Genomic DNA, 13,574 nt, shown 5'->3' with positions numbered 1-13,574 from the left:
ATGATGATAGACGTTGATGGTGGGTAATAAACAACAAGACAACTTTTGTGGGAAAGAATCTGTCATATATTCCTTTAACGCATGCCTCGGGTCTTTAGTGACCTGGGACGTCTTCCACTACCCTCCTCCTCATTCATTTTTTTAAGTTGGATAACAACCTTCTTAGTATTCCTCAATCAATTCATTATAAACAATGTAACAAAACAAAAAAAAAATATATATATATATATATATATATATAAAAGGATGCCTGTGTAACTGTTTTGTTTCTGTTCAGCCTTGTTAGTCACATGTATTTTGTTTTCCCGCCACTCATCCGTTGCCATATCTACCATCATTAGTTCATTATCATCACCTGTGTCTTGTCAATCATTTTCATCTGTGTCACCTGGTTTATGTTCATCAGTGTCTGTATTTAGTTCCCTCAGTTCAGTCAGTCTTGGTCCGTTCTTGTCTATGTAACGTCGTTACCAGTGTGTGTATCCTGCCTATTTGTATCGCTTAAGTTATATTTGTAAGTAAACACTTTGTATTGGAGCCTTCTGCCTTCCTCGTCTTCTTCTGCCTGCACGCACCCTGATAGAAGAACGGACCTAATAACGGGACCAGATGGGCATACTCATCACCCCTGCCAACTCCACCAACGGTCTTCTGACCTGTTTCCAGGACGGCCGTCACCTAGAGGAATATGTTGCCGAGTTCCTGGAGCTCTCGGAAGGGGTAAGCTGGGCAGATGATGTCCAAAAGACTGTTTTGGTATGGGTTGGACGATCATCTGCACCAGCATCAGCGATCCCGGGGACGTTCGTTCGTTATCTGGATTACGTGCTTTTGTTGAGCGGCTCAGCCTACACTGTGGGTGAGGCTGATGTTAACATCGCCGCTCAACCACCGTCACCAGCCTCCGTCACCACCCGTCCTGAGTCTCATTCCGCCGAGACCGCCCGTCCAGTGTCTCCTGTTCCTGTCCTCGTCCAGAGTTCGGACGAGAAGGACTTAATTTACCTTTTTTCTGAGCCTGCACATCACGTCAGTCATGCCGAGCCTGCGCATCACGTAATGCCCGCCGAGCCAGAGACTGTACACGTATTGCCAGCCGAGCCAGAAACTGTATATGTCATCCCCGCCGAACCTGAGACAGTTGACATCATGCCCACTGAACCTTTTTCACCGCTAGTCCCGTCCAGCCCAGAGACCTTTTCACCGCTGGTCCCATCCAGCCCAGAGCCTTTTTCACCGCTGGTCCCGTCCAGCCCAGAGCCTTTTTCACCGCTGGTCCCGTCCAGCCCAGAGACTTTTTCATCGCTGGTCCTGTCCAGCCCGGAGCCCGTCTTGACACCAGAGCCTGAATCCCCACCCAGCCTCCCTATCCCACCTCCTCCCATCTACCACCTCTCAACCCTTCCACCACTGCCTGTCAGCCCCTCTGCTCCTCTCTCCATCTTCTGGGAGGTGGAGTCGCCATGGGTCTGCCAGCCTACAGCTCCAGCCTGGTTGGTGGATCGCCGGTCTCCGCCTCCGACCTCTGTCACCAGAACTCCGCCTCAGCCCAACAGTCCATTGACGTCCCCTTGGCTCTTACCTCCTTCAGCTCCACCGTTGCCCATCAGTGCACCAGTTCCACCAGGCTCCCTCGTCCCCCCGGATCCACCTTGGTCGCTCGTCCACCTTCCCTCACCTCTGGACTGCACTCCTCTGGCTTCGCCTCGTCCCTTCGTCCCCCCGGCTCAGTTGGACTCCTCACTCCCTTCAGTTCCTTCTTGGTCCTCACTCCCTCTGTCTTCACCGTGCCCTTCTGTGTCCCCGCCTGCACCTCAGTCGCCTGAGCCGGCGGCCCCGCCATGTCCCGCTGGATCTTCAGCGTCGCCTGGGCTCGTCGGCTCTCCGGCTCCACCCTGGTCTCCTCTCCCACCTACTCCGCACCCGTCAGTTGGCCCCCTGGAGTCGTCATCCCTACCTCCACCATGGCTCCTCCCTCCATCTGCTCTGCCCTGGCCGCCTGCTCCCCCCTGGTCCCTCTCTCCCTCTGCAGTTGGTCCCTCCACGGCACAAGGACGCGCCTACCGGGAGGGGGGAGTACTGTAACTGTTGTGTTTCTGTTCAGCCTTGTTAGTCACATGTCTTTTGTTTTCCCGCCACTCATCCGTTGCCATATCTACCATCATTAGTTCATTATCATCACCTGTGTCTTGTCAATCATTTTCATCTGTCACCTGGTTTATGTTCATCAGTGTCTGTATTTAGTTCCCTCTGTTCAGTCAGTCTTGGTCCGTTCTCGTCTATGTAACGTCGTTACCAGTGTGTGTATCCTGCCTATTTGTATCGCTTAAGTTATATTTGTAAGTAAACACTTTGTATTGGAGCCTTCTGCCTTCCTCATCTTTTTCTGCCTGCATGCACCCTGACAGCCTGTTTTCCCATATATTTTTTTTGTACAAATTGTATAGGATCGCTAACAGAGGTGTGTAAAAGTGTAAGTGTATTTTTATGCACAACAAAAATTGTATCTTTGATGGCTGAGTAAGTGCAATTCACCTGTCTGTTCAATGTCTGATACACAATGATGAACTGATGTTTCACTCAAAGTCATCACAGGCAGAAACCAAAAGAATAGGAAGTATCATCAGCAAAACTTGAAATGGCGCAGCAATTTACTGCAAGTACTGAACGCAATCAAATATTAGTGTCACTGTCACTTGATGGTGGATCTGGTGAAGAAGCTGTCAGCGATCAAAATATTAAAGTTGAAAATGATAGTTTTGAGAATATGTTTGAGACTGTGCTGAATGTACTGGGAAATGAGCTCTGAGGACAGTGATGATGGTATAAAACATCTGCTCAAACTGAACCCTTCCAAGTTTCAAAAACTAAGAAAATATGCTTTATTTTATTCTTCTGTAATTGTTACTCAAATATTAAGACAGTTCTACATTATCACGATAAACAGAGATCCATCCGTATTAGATATAGGTTTGGGTATACTTGGATATAGTTTTTAGTTTTTGTTTACTCCTGATATTGTTTTTAATTAAATACTGCTAGAGGAAAAGTTACTTTGCAAACTTTGCAAGACAACAACACAAGTGCTCAGAGCTGTGGTCAGTCCTCTGACTAAACAGCCATTAACATCAACAACTCAGCTCTGGATGGCGAGAAATGTCAAGCTGATGAATTATACAGCAGTAGAGAAATATGAAAGCACTTCGAGACTAGTGCTCCTGCAGAGAATCAGATAGAAGGCAAAACCTCTTTTGCAAGTGCCGTATGTAGAAAATCAATGGGATCTGGTCAGAGGCTCTTCACCACAGTACCTACCCCATTTCAAGAGCTCAGGCGCTGTTAATGATAAGACGAGGGCGCACAATCAACCACAAGCCATTTCACATCTCTGCCTCTGTGGAAGTTGGGTCAGCTTAGTGTCAACTAAGTCTCCTCACAGACAAACAAAGAACAAAGAGAGCACAACATTCCCGAGACCAGCCACAGCTGATCAAATTAGGTATTGACCAAATGCCAAGAATTGAGTGCTAGATGCCTTTTTGAGCCAGAGCCCAGTTAGTCTTTACCAGAATCCTTGTCTGTGTAGTATGAAACGACATTAGTATGAATTATACCACAGTAATACAACATGCTCTTCCAGTACAAAGCACTTACCCGTTCTTAGATTATTTGTATTATACATACTAAACAAGATCGTATGTACAGTCAGCTGGTCATTAAATTTAGACAACTATCCAGCTCATTGTATTTTATTCCACCTTTTCATGGCTATTACTAAATTGTCATAAATTATTGGTTTCAGTTTCATTTATTGTATTATGAAAAAATATTTGCAGAACATGTTTCTTCAGCACTCAATAAGTGTATTTGAATGATTTCTGAATGAGCACTGACTGAATATTGGAGTAATGCCTGCTGAAAATTCAGCTTTACAATCACAGAAATAAATTTCATAATAAAATATGTTAAAAATACAAAAACAGTTATTTTAAATTGTAATAATATTTCCCAATATTAATGTTTTAATTAATTTTGTTTATCTTTATTTGTAGCCTTGATGAGCTTAAGAAACGTTTTTCAAAAAAACTTGAATGCATATCTTCATCTGACAACAAAGAGAGTGGTGAGGTGAACACATTCCACCACAGACACACATTATATATATATATATATATATATATATATATATATATATATATATATATATATATATATATATATATATATATATATATATATAGGCATCTGGCATGAACAGGAAACACGAGGGAACATAGACAACGAACCAGCCCAGGAGTACAAACACAGGGAGACTAAATAGGGAAGCAAACAAAAGAGGGAAACGAGGAAAGCAGGTGGGGCAAATTAATCAATAATCAGGTAACAAGATGGGAGGAGCTAGACAATTGACAGGAGAGCACATGGCACAAGGAAATACATGACAAGCCATGTGCTCACAACAAACCATACTATACACAAACACATGACAAACCGGGAGTGTCAGAGCTCTGTCACCAAACCAAGATATAAACCAGACAGAAGTGACAGAACCCTGACACTATACAGTCTCTGGCTCGGCAGGCATGACGATAACTGTACCTGGCTCGGCAGGCCTGACATGAACAAGCTCAGGCTCGGCAGGCCTGACATGAAGAGATTCAGGCTTGACAGGTAACATGGGCGGGGCCGGCAGGGCAAGGAGCTTGGGCGAAGCCAGCAGAGCTGGGAGCTTGGGCGGCGCCGGCAGAGAAAGGGGCTTGGGCATGGCCTCCAGGCCTTGTGGGACAGAGGATGCCTTCCTCCTCTTCCTCTTCCTCTTCCTCTTCCGTTTACGAGAGCATGGCGATACTGCAGCCTCTTCGGCCACCACTGGGGCCGCAACAGGGAGAGTGGACAGCTCTGGGACAACCGGGCCAGGGACCACCAGACTTGAGACCCCTGAAGTCGGATCCTCCTGGACCACCTGACTTGAAGGCCCCGAAGTCCTCCTCCTCCTGCGCTTGCGAGGCGGTGTGGGAGTAACCGTCTCTGGGAAAACTGCAGCAATCCCTGCCACCTCCGGGGAAACTACAGCTTCCACGGCCACCTCTGGGGAGATTGAAACCTCTCTGGCTGGAGGATTCCCTTGACACTCCAGGGAATTTAAGAATTCCCCAAACGTCAGATGTTCCAGCCCCCTCATCCCACAAAAATTTATGGGTTTGTCAAGGGCATAGTTAAATAATTCCTTGAGGGCCGCATCATTCATCCCTAATCCCTCTGCTGCCGCGTTGAACCTCAGGGCAAACTCCCTCACGTCGGTCCCCTGTTGACGGAGAGAGGTCAAGTCTCTGAACTTCAATATGCGTTCATAGTGAGGGCAGGAAACAGGGGAGGCCGGTGGCTGGCGTGAATCCTTATTCCGCTGAATCCTAATTGTGGCTGGTTCGTTCTGTCACGGAATGGTGTAATAGTGAAGCGAGGATTCATGTGCAGAAATAAGGATCTTTATTAAGTAATAAAAAAAAAATTAAAAACTACAAACAAAAACTCCCCGTGGGGGAAAACAAGACAGGCATCTGACATGAACAGGAAACACGAGGGAACATAGACAACGAACCAGCCCAGGAGTACAAACACAGGGAGACTAAATAGGGAAGCAAACAAAAGAGGGTAACGAGGAAAGCAGGTGTGGCAAATTAATCAATAATCAGGTAACAAGATGGGAGGGGCTAGACAATTGACAGGAGAGCACATGGCACAAGGTAATACATGACAAGCCATGTGCTCACAACAAACCAGACTATACACAAACACATGACAAACCGGGAGTGTCAGAGCTCTGTCACCAAACTAAGATATAAACCAGACAGAAGTGACAGAACCCTGACAGTAGTTCTTTGAGAGTGACTAGAGCCGTGTTTCCAACGCTGAAATTTTCCCCAGGAACATGGGACTTTGGGGTGGTACTCAGTGTGTTGTCTAAATAAAGTTTGGGGTAAAAATCCCTCAGAAAATCCCTGCTCACGAGGTAGTACTGTTTTAAAGTTTAAAAACAATTTGACTAATCTTCACAGTACTTAAGACCGTGATGGAAACGCAGACAGCAACGGGTCTGGGGGGAAAAAAGTCCTGGGACAAATTGTTCCTGGTCATTTCAGTGGAAACGCGTCTTAGGTAGAAACACTTAAGTAATGACCACGTTGAGAGTAAAAAAGACAATTGTTCACATCTCAAACATGTTAATGTTGTGAATAGTAATTAATGGGTAATTCTTTATAATTTTTCATAGTTAGTTATTAGTTCTTAATAAAGCCAGTCTCAATCAGTAATTATTGATTACCTAAAAAGTACTAAATTTGCTATTACTTAGTGATTAGTTTATCTTGTTTTCATATTAGTTAATGGTAGTAGCTGAAGTGTTAATGTACTGTAGTACTACTCATTTGTCCTGTACTACTTCATGCGTAGTTTAATTATTCGAATGGACTATTATTCTAAAGTGGCACGTCCTGATTTTGCAGAGTTAGACGTGTTCCTGGGTCAACATATTTTGTTGACCCTGGAACAACATTCCTGTTCGAAAATGTAATCTTAACCATATTCTTACCCCTAAACCTATCCCTACCTTTAAGTTATGCCTAAAATCAGAGAGAAGTGATAGGTGAATAACACTGATGTAGAAGCACCTAACCCTGGTTGGAAGCATAAACTTGACATAAACTGTAAACCTGTCCTTCAAATCTGATTTGCTAATTGGAATGTTGTTCCAGGATCAACAAAGATGTTGATCCAGGAACATATTGTAAATGTTGAAATCATGTTCTGCTCTAAACCTCTAACGTTTGTAAATTACATTTTGCTGTGTTAGGCTGTGTTATGATTTTTTTTTTTTTTTTTTTTCACAAAAAAACAAAATAAAAAAAAACACTAACTCAGAAAATACTGTATAAGTATTAGACAAGGACAAATGCACTGGACCAAATTGATGATGCTAATAAACAAATAAATAACTGCTGAAATGTTTGCAGTCTTGTGCTGAAATAGGGATAAATTACTGATTTGCTTACTGCAGAGAAAGTCGGCTCACTTTTTAACTCAGCCATCAAAGACAAACTCAAATCCTAGTGGATTACACTATTTTGATGTAAATGGGGCACATTAAACTGCATGTCTGGACAATATGGATGTTTTTGCAGTTTGTTTATTCACAGAGGTTAACAAAAGACCTCTGGTTGATTAGTCTCGTGCTCTCAAGGATAGTGAAGAGACCAGAACAAGTGGATCAGTTCTGTGCTAGATCTGTCCAAACACATATGCACATCAGCACATCTTGTTAATTAGGCAGAGAGACTTTAATACTTTAATCGGAAAATTGTAAGCTTTAAAAAAGAGACTATTTCTAACTGACTCTCAGCTAAGAAAGACAGGGACTGATTGAAAAGTATATGCTAAACTAATTAAACCTGAGAGAACATGTCAAAGGGCAAAGCAGACACAATTAACTAGCCAGGCATCTCATGTGTACTGCTGCAAATGATGCTGTGCAGGACTGAAATAACATGCATTGAAAGCTATGTGCATTCATCCACTGCAAATGCTAGTTTTCCCTTTGCTCGGTGTCAGGGAGCACCCTATGATTACTCCAGAGGTGAACCTTGATTACATCTCACAATGCCACAGGACTCCATTTGTGATTAAAATCAGGGGCTCTCGGCTGGAAAGATTAATGCATTGATATTAACAATTCAGCTAAATGACACCTCAAAGTGATTCTTTTTAACTTAACGAGCACAAGCCACATGGATAAAAAGAAATGGTTTAGATGAAGTGTTGGAATTCAAGGCCTTGACACTGGGGAGAATCTGGCACATGGCTGTACATCTCAACAATTAAACTCGTCTAAACTCATTAAATGGAATAAACGAGCCACTACATGAAGAGTTGTGTGTCTTGAGTGAAGAAAAAAAAATGTTTTTTGCTTTTGAGATGTGACAGTACAATGTCTCACTGGGCTGCTTTAATGCAGGATGGTGATTCTGTAAAAGCGTGTGTTTTGCATCTGATGTTTCAGAGGACATAATCATGCCATGAGGGAATTTTTGCAGCAGGCAAACAGGACCTCTTCTTACAATACAAGTCTAAAGGCCCTGATATACTTCAAGCAAAACGAACTGGTGTAATGTATTTTTGAACAAAATCAGGCCAAAGCGAAGTTCGTTTCTTGGAGTTCAAAACCCTTTTCGGGAAAAGTTCGCTCTGGCTGGTAAACACCTTCGGATACATAATAGGAAGGTATGCTCTGAGGCTCTGCCTTCTTTGACATAGAGCATTTCTTTTCTGCCCATCAAGGTCAGACGTTAGTGAGTAAAAACACACTGGAGAGATGCGTTAGAGTACTTTGCACTTCTGATTGAAAAGCGACACTTCTCCAAAATGAAAATTTTTGAGATCCTGAACTTTCTTGAAAACTCATGAAACTTTGCACATGTGTCAGAACTGGCGAACATTTACATCTGATATGGGTTTCAGAATTAGGTGTGACAAAATGGTTCGATAGCGCAACCTACACCATTTTAACGAAGTGCCCCTCCCACTACATTTTACGTATGTGCAAGAAATTCGGTATACTTGTAATGTTCAAATACCAACAAAAAAGTCTCTTGGAGCAAAGCTCTGAATGCAACAGGAAGTCAGCCATTTTACATTTCCTCTGCCATTTTTGTGCAGTTTTACAAAGAACAGTACGTGAGCTGAGTAGTATGTCCGAATTCATAGTATTTATAAAACAGTAGGCGAAAAGTACCCGGATGACCTACTAATTCCAGCGAGATTCTGAAGTGTGCATTTGATTGACACTTTAATATCCTATGAGGTCACAGGGAGAGGATTTGTGAATGGAAGTGAAGCGATGCGACTGACTGACTGAGTATCTGCAATCATACAACCTAGTTACATTTACTATTTGTTAGGGGTTTCTAATTTCCAACTATGGATTAAACATTAAAATGAGTGAACATTCTCAGGAAAATCATTTATGTCACTGATTATTATAGCTACAGATTATACTTCTGTACAAAGGTTTTTCAGAAGGTTAATCATAGGAGACATTTGAAACAATATTACTTCTGCCTTCCTGTTTCTTTTGACAAGTTGAAATTATGTTGCAAGGTATCTGGAAACTGAAAGGAAAAATAATATAATTAAAATATAATTTGTTTAATCTAATAGTGGATTGTTTAGGAAAAGGTGTTGCTCTGGTACATCAGTGTCCGTTCACAATTAAAAATGCAGTTGGCATCATTTTAATGTATGTGCCACCCATTTTAGCTCTGGGATTTAGAGCAATATGAGATGCGACAAGCAGAAGTGCATGGGAACTCTAAGGAAAACAATGTCAACAAACATTTTTGAGATGCAACACTGAGAGGCGTTTATGTAAATAAAAGAAGAACCCTATTCTGGTAAATGACACCGCTGCTTAGAAAAAAAAAAAGAAAAAAAAAAAAAACATTGGGGGAAATGGTACACAAATGATGAGAACTGATTTAACTTCAGAGGGAATGAAAAGATACTAGGAGGAATGAGTAACTAGCTTGTTTACTATTCAGAAGTAAAAACAGGTTTATTTCAAACTAATTACCTTTGCTTTTACATTACGGTTTTCAGTAACATTTTCCCAAAATAATCTAAATGCTCAGTATTCTTACATTTATTATATGATTGTTTGGTAAATTTTCAATCTTTTTTATATATAACTGTGCTCGTATTTTTACCCAAATATGTGCAAATTAGATAGCACCATCTAAATGTATCCGTGGTGAACATCCAGTGTGCCATTAAAGGTTGTATCAGCGATTTCAGGCCCAAAAAAGGCCCAAACATAAATTATCACATTCATCTAATCTTTCCTAACGATCCACTAGCTGAGCGCCCCATAAGCAGGCCGTCAAAAAAACGCGTCTCTGTAGGCAGCCTAGGCTCTGAGATCTGCACACAAAAACAATTGGTTTCACCAACCACTCAAAACCAAAATAAATAGTGTTCCAACCAATCACTGACAGGGGGTGGGTGTTGTGAGGTTTTGCGCTCGTCGGAGCTGAAGTCGGAGCTGAAGAAGAAGCCAGCGTCTATCAACGAACAAGAGAAATTGAACATGGCTGAGTCAATCCCCAAGAGGAGGAGGAGGATTAGGGTGAGGGAATACCATCGTGTTTATTCCAAGACACGAATAGTTATCGGGAAACTAACGATAGACGCTGGCTTCTTCTTCAGCTCCGCGTTTTTTTGACGGCCTGCTTATGGGGCGGGAAGCTAGCGGATCGTTAGGAAAGATTAGATGAATGTGATCATTTATGTTCGGGCCTGTTTTGGGCCTGAAATCACTGATACAACCTTTAATTGGTTTCAACATATGAGAGACTGCAGTGCAGTGTGTGTAAAAATGCAGTGCAGAAATGTTTGTTTGAACTGCATGTAGTGTTTCTCTTTTCATTTACTGTATATGTGTTGAAGACTGGTGTAACTGTGATTTGTGGTGTAAGATACATGCCAAAAGTAACTTTGAAGTTTTGAGTGAGACTCAAAACCAAAAGAAATCTTCAAACTCTGGTCCCAACTATTTTTGGTAATCACAGCTACAAGAAAAAGTTTTGACAACAGTTTTATGTTGTGTGCTTTTTTTTTCTTTTTTTTTTCTTGTAAAATTTGGGAGCAAAGAGCTATTTGATATTTCACAAAGAAAACGTCTCGGATTACGTATGTAACCCTTGTTCCCTGAGAAAGGGAACGAGACACTGCGTCGGTGACGACACTAGGGGAACGCCCTTCAGCGTAGCGCGTCTGAATTTATGAATGAAACTAGTCCAATCCTATTGGCGTTGCTTGATGACGTGGCGTGTGACGGCATATACGGATGTGTACAAAAGCACGCCGGCACACAGAAAAGTCAGCTTTGCTATGAAGCAAGTCGCTCCAGGCGGGGTAAGGCGTGGCGAACCGACGCAGTGTCTCGTTCCCTTTCTCAGGGAACAAGGGTTACATACGTAACCCGAGACGTTCCCTTTCAAGGGAACTCGAATTGCGTCGGTGACGACACTAGGGGAACGAGATACCCACTATGCCACAACGAAACCCGCCTGCCCCAGTGTGAAGCTGTCTCCAGGCACACTTAGGACGAGAGCACTCGTGCGCCGGGTGTAGAGGGAAGGTCCAGACTGTAGAATCTCATGAATGTGTGCGGAGTGGCCCAGCCAGCCGCCTCACATATGTCGTGGATAGGAGTCCCTGAAAGGAGGGCTTTGGAGGATGCCATGCCTCTAGTAGAGTGAGCCCTCACGGCCATAGGTGAAGGCAGATTGCGCACCTGATAGGCCAGGGAAATAGTCTGAACGATCCAGTTGCTTATGGTTTGCTTAGAGGCGGGGAGCCCTTTCTTGGGGGACCCGAAACACACCAGCACACCAACTGGTCCGCCTTCCTCCACTGTGAAGACCTCTGAACATAAATGCCTAATGCTCTGACAGGGCAGAGCAGATGAAGTCTTCCATCCTCTGCCGTCACATGAGGTGGGGGATGAAACGCCTGCAGAACCGTAGACCTAGCCATACTGGTTGGCACCTTAGGGACATAGCCCAAACTGGGGTGCAGGATGGCCTTGACTCTCCCAGGAGCACTGAGAGTGCCTGGAGATATCCCACCCTCTTAAGAGAGGTGATGGCAAGGAGAAAAGCCACCTTGAGAGTCAGGTTCTTGGCCTCAGCCGACTCCAGCGGCTCGAAGGGGGCCTCAACCAACGCTTCGAGGACCACTGCCAGGTCCCAGGTGGGAACCCTGGTGCGAGTCACAGGTCTCATCCTCCAGGCTCCACGTAGGAAGCGTACGACCAGCTGATGCCTCCCCAGAGGCCCATCACTCAGAGGAGTGTGGAAAGCCGCAATGGCAGCCACATAAACCTTGAGTGTGGACGGGGTAAGTCCAGCAGAAAAGCGGTCATGGAGAAACTCCAGTACTGAAGCCACCGGGCAGTTAACTGGGTCCAATCCACGCTCTCTGTACCAAATGGAAAATACATTCCACTTCAGGCCGTACAACTTCCTCGTGGAGGGAGCTCTGGAACTGAGAATAGTCTCAACTACTCCTGCAGATAGGCCGGCTTCTAGGTACTGTGGAGTCTCCATTCCCCGGGCCTCAGCCCCTGCCTCGACAGTATGTCTGCTCCCTGGTTCTGGTCCCCCGGGACATACATCACCCTGAGAGACGACAGTCTCCGCTGGGACCACAGGAGGATCTGATGCGCCAGTCTGCAGAGAGGACGCGACCTCAAACCCCCCTGGCGGTTTAAATAGGACACCACTGACGTATTGTCGGTTCTCACGAGAACATGGTGACCATGGAGGTTTGGCAGAAAACTCCTCAGAGCTCGGAACACCACCAACATTTCCAGGCAATTTATGTGCCATGAGGAATGATGGTCCTGCCAGAGACCTCTCGTAAAGCGGCCGTCCATGACCGCGCCCCAGCCCGTGAGGGAGGCGTCTGTCGAAATCGTAATGACAGTATGTCTGCTCCCTGGTTCTGGTCCCCCGGGACATACATCACCCTGAGAGACGACAGTCTCCGCTGGGACCACAGGAGGATCTGATGCGCCAGTCTGCAGAGAGGACGCGACCTCAAACCCCCCTGGCGGTTTAAATAGGACACCACTGACGTATTGTCGGTTCTCACGAGAACATGGTGACCATGGAGGTTTGGCAGAAAACTCCTCAGAGCTCGGAACACCACCAACATTTCCAGGCAATTTATGTGCCATGAGGAATGATGGTCCTGCCAGAGACCTCTCGTAAAGCGGCCGTCCATGACCGCGCCCCAGCCCGTGAGGGAGGCGTCTGTCGAAATCGTAATTCGGCGACATAACGCTCCTAACTTGGGACCTTGGGACAGAAACCAAGGCTTCTTCCATATTGATAGGGAACGAAGGTATCTGCACGTAACCCTTATCATGCGGAATGGATTTCCCCTTGGGGAAAACCCCTTGGCTTTCAACCACCACTGCAGGGCCCTCATGTGCAGCAGGCCAGAAGGTATCACGCTGGACGCTGCTGCCATGAGACCCAACACTCTCTGGAAGTGTTTCACTGTGATGGTGTGGCCTAGCTTCACCCTGTTTAGTGTGGTCAATATGGACTCGATACGTGCAGGAGACATTTGTGCCCGCATCGTCGTCGAGTCCCATACCACCCCCAAGAACGTAGTCCGTTGGGCGGGTGTCAACACGCTCTTTTTCGTGTTGAGCCTCAACCCCAAGCGCTGAATATGGCCAAGGACGACATCTCGATGCCGAACTGCCAACTCTCGAGACTGGGCCAGGATAAGCCAGTCGTTGATGTAATTCAGCACACGGATGCCCTTGAGCCTCAGAGGGGCCAGAGCTGCATCCATACACTTGGTGAATGTGCGAGGGGAGAGTGCTAGGCCGAAAGGAAGAACCCGATATTGGTACGCTTCGCCCCCCGAAAGCGAACCTCAGGAACCTCCTGTGAGAGGCCCTTTAAGGTCTCATAGGAGTTAGGACCTCTTTCCCTTCGCCTTCCTAG

This window comes from Abramis brama (assembly GCF_963993115.1).
Source record: "Abramis brama genome assembly, chromosome: 3".
Taxonomy (NCBI): Eukaryota; Metazoa; Chordata; class Actinopteri; order Cypriniformes; family Leuciscidae; genus Abramis; species Abramis brama.
The sequence above is the reverse complement of the archived record's forward strand: the minus strand, read 5'-3'. Positions refer to the sequence as shown.